The sequence below is a fragment of the Centruroides sculpturatus genome, unplaced genomic scaffold, assembly GCF_000671375.1.
Source record: "Centruroides sculpturatus isolate CEXI.00-Female unplaced genomic scaffold, Cexi_2.0 scaffold1465, whole genome shotgun sequence".
Lineage (NCBI taxonomy): Eukaryota > Metazoa > Arthropoda > Arachnida > Scorpiones > Buthidae > Centruroides > Centruroides sculpturatus.
The window spans coordinates 141,315-145,715 of record NW_019385628.1 but is presented as its reverse complement, the minus strand read 5'-3'; positions in this window follow the sequence as shown (position 1 = coordinate 145,715).

Here is a 4,401-nt window from a genome sequence, read left to right as displayed (position 1 = left end):
TTTTTCCGCTTGGGAAGCGCAAGTGTGCGCGAGTTTTTCTACGGCGCTTTTCTTTCGTCGGTGAGTTGGTTTTTCTTCTATTTTTAAGTTACTAAGGTGAATGGTGAGGAAACCTTCGTCTTAACTAAACATAAGCCCCAAACAAAATATAATGAAAGCAAAATAAAAGTAAAATAAAAATAAAGCTCAGACTTGGTTCCTTACAACAGGAGCAGCATATAGTAGTACAGATGAGAAATCGTTGAGTGGAATAACTTTATATAAATATGAGGAAATTAATATTAGCTTTTAAAAGAATAGGCCATATAGAACCCAGTGCCATTTTAGCCTGTAAAAACTGTCCAGAAAACAAAAATAATACTCTCAAGGTATACATATTTTGAAATGACTTATACAGGCTGATCATTAAAAGACCTCTCTCTGGGTGATAATCTACTGCCCTTGAATACAATCGCTTGTTTTTGAAGACATTTATAGTTAATCCTTAGTCACAACAGAATTCCTTCCTCTAGAATTGTGATTTTCTTTTGTAACATTTGTGGAGTATCAGCAAGAATTAGCGTCATCGGCATACATTAGTACATGTAACTCAACTTGGTCAGAGAGAGAAATCCCAGGTAGGTCAGATTTAGCAAGTAGCGTTATCAAGCTATTAATATATAAATTAAAAAGCAGTGGGCTCAGAATCTCACTCTGCAAAACTCCAGTATCAATACCAAATGGATGGGTCATTTTGTCTAAAATTAGGGTTTCCCACTGTTTTTAACCTGGGAAATCCCACAAATTTCTTAAAAAATTCACTTTTTTCTTATTTTGTGTTAAAGTCCAGGAAATTTTGCAAATAGAAAGTATAATTAACTCATAAACCATCACAATACATTTGCATTTATTAATTTTAAGTCTGCTTATTAGTTTTTTAAATTTTTGCTTATTATGGCATGTCACAGATTGTCAATAATCAATACATAGACTATTTGTGACAGGACTGAAAATTCTATACTTGTCAGAACCTGTAATATTTGGAATAATTATGCTTATGCTGTCTTAATTTTTAACCATGCCCAGTAACTTCAATAACTGCATTATGCCAAATTGGGCAAGGATACAAACGAGTACGATATGAAGTTTTTCTTCATAAATCCGATTATTAAAGTCAAACAAACTGCTGAATTATCGGGCTGTAAGCTTGATGCCGCTATTAAAGCAGCGAGGTAGACAAATCAAGAATACTAGATTGCAAAATAAGTACTGTAATGCATCTCAAAAACGAAGTAGAAATCTTCCAGGCTTCAGGTGAAAAAAAAAAAAAACATAACATCTGTCTTCTCTTAAATGCATTAAAGATAATTTCACCCACATCAATTGAATCGAAAAGGGCATTCTCGGTAACAGGACTTTTCTTTAGTAAAATAAGAATCAAATTGAGTGATCGGAGTATTGACCATCTTTGCTTTTTAAAAAAAAAAAAAAAAACATAACATCTTTCTTCTCTTAAATGCATTAAAGACGATTTCACTAACATCGATTAAATCGGAAAAGGCATTTTCGGTAGCAGAACTTTTCATTACTAAAATAAGAATCAGATTGACTGATCCGAGTATTGAACNAGGCATTTTATTGTAAGCAGTTTCCAACTTTAATAAATTTTTTCTATTTATGGAAATTTCTACATAATTCAAAAGTAATTTTTTTATACGTGTTTTACACAGCATCATTAATATTATTATTTTTGAGATTGCAGGACATATTAATAGCTCCTTTTAGCTCCTCTAGTGTAAAATCTATAAAACATTCCAATTCTATTGGAAACACTTTATAGACATACATTAAGAATTGTTCATTACTATTTGTTTTATTAAGTTATGCTAATGCAACACTTGGGCAATCTGCCCAGGGGTGATGCCTTCTGGGAGGTCTTTTTAACGGTAACTAGTTCCTATTTGGCTGTTACAGATTTGGAGAAAACTCCATGTAGCGAGGCACAAACTCGCAACCGAACTCCCGGTGTTCAGGGAACGGAACTGCTTGGCCTTCATCATTAATAAGTAAAGAATGTTCTTTAGAGAATTTAGTAGCATAATAATTGAACCATTGTTCCAAAGAAATTCTTGAAAACCCAATGAACTTTTACATTTAAAACTATTAATTATTTGCCAAAATATTTTAGAGTTATTGCATGTCTCCAATCTGCTGTTTAAGTTCCAAAAATAAGACTTTTTTCTTTTGACATAATCATTTATATTTTAAATAATTTTTATATGAAACACAACATTTATCCGTATTTAATTTTTTCACTTTCTTAAACAATGTCCATAGATTTTTTCTCAGGAGAAACACTTGTTATCATACCATGTGTGCCTTTTAGATGTTACAGATTTAATGTCATAAATTAAATCTAGAGAGATTGCCACCTTAGCTATACATTCCACCAGATTGTTGGATGTGAGGTTTTCCTCCATATTCATCTAACAAAACTTTATCCAATTTAACAACAAATTAAGATTTAAATTCATCCTTCTATATTGCACGTTTACCAGCATATCGTCTATTAGGAACTCCTGATGTTATCAAAGGGATCATTGAAAGAAAAACAGGTGAGTGATCAGAGCCTATCTCTGATAAAACACATAGATCATTTACAATATGAGAATATATTTCTTGTGACACTATGACGAAATCAATCACACTGCCTCCCTTAGTTGCATGGTAAGTAAAGTCACTTTCTTTATCTGGCAGTAGACCATTTAAACAGACAAGACTGTTATTTTCACAAAAATGATAGAGAAGTTTCTCTCTATTATTAACTGTGGAATCCTTCGAAACTCTCAAGGTGATTTGTTGATCGCTGGTAAAAAAGGACAAATAATCAGTGTATCCCATTCTAGCGTTAAAATCTGCGCATAAAATCAAATTAGTTCCACGAAGCAAATAGTTTTTCTATAAGCAACAAAATATTAAAAATCATCATCATAATTATTGTTTAGTGGAATAGATGACACTATAGGCTGGACATTGGTTATGTCTTCAATATCAAAATGTAAAATCAGCTCAAATTGTGGTGGAAATATCAGTTTAACTTCAAAGACTGCATCCACTTTAAGACCAACAATTAATCTGCCATTGGGTCTTTCAGGACCCTCACAGTTATATGCTACCTGATGATAAATTTTATAATCATTAGAAAACATTGAATCAATTGCGAGAGATGTATGCCAGGTTTCTACCAGACAGAACATATCCATTCTGTATATCAGATTCCAAAAGTTACGAAAGCAATATTATTTAAACCTGTGATATTATAAAATAGAAGTTTCATATTATCATTATTATCCAAGTACAGAACTTTATAAGAACAACGAATATAAACTATATTGCTAAAAAAGATTGTTCTCCATCTGTCTGGATAATTTCACCTTTGTAATTATATGCAAATGATTAATCTGTTATATTGTAATTTAACATTCCTAGCTTTAACAGTTAACCTATAAAAAATTAATTTTAAATAATGAAATTGATATTTTTAAATTATGTAGGACTTAAAGTTTTTAAAATGAAAAAATTATCTATCAATGATAGGTGATGAAAAAAATTGAAATTTGTATCAAGGTCTCATAGGAACTGAACAATATATTAATGACAATATACGGTAGAGCATTGATTATTTGAAAATCAATTATCTGAAAAACTGATTAACTGAAATCAAATTTAGAATAGCAATTCCTGGAATCACAAAGTTACATAATAATGATTGTTGATGATCTTTTGGCCCACTATTGAGCTATCTTGTTGTTATTTTTCTATTATGTATGTTTTATTTGGAATTCAAAGTTTCATCAGTACATTTGTAGTTTGCAATGAAAGCCTAGTATTTGTTTTTAATAAATTAAACCATTTTTTCATTATTTCTTATTGTTTGCTTCTATGCCTTAACCTTTTTTACTATTGTACTAGAATTAAAATAAATACCTTAAATAAAACAAGCAATTATTTAAACTGATATTGTCACAATGCTCTCAATTTTAGTAGCGTCTTGCATCTGTACACAATACTTTTCCTGTTAACAATAGAATCATGCCAGTCATCTAGCTCAGGGGTCGGCAACCTGCGGCTCANTTATTTGTGATTAAACGAAATAAAATTAGAAATGTATTAATATATCTAATTTTCTTTATTTTGCTCTTTAAAATCACACCTCGTCCTATAAGCAAGTAAATAAGGTAAATTTATGAATAAAAGTTCATATTACAAATCAGTGAAGTCGATTCTAATTAAATATTTTTACTATTATTATTTTAGATTTTCTTATTGATATTTTTCATTTTTTTATTTCCCTCTTTGCTATTTCTGAATAACTAGTGTAAAATTTATGAATTAACATTTATTTATAATACTGTGATGCTC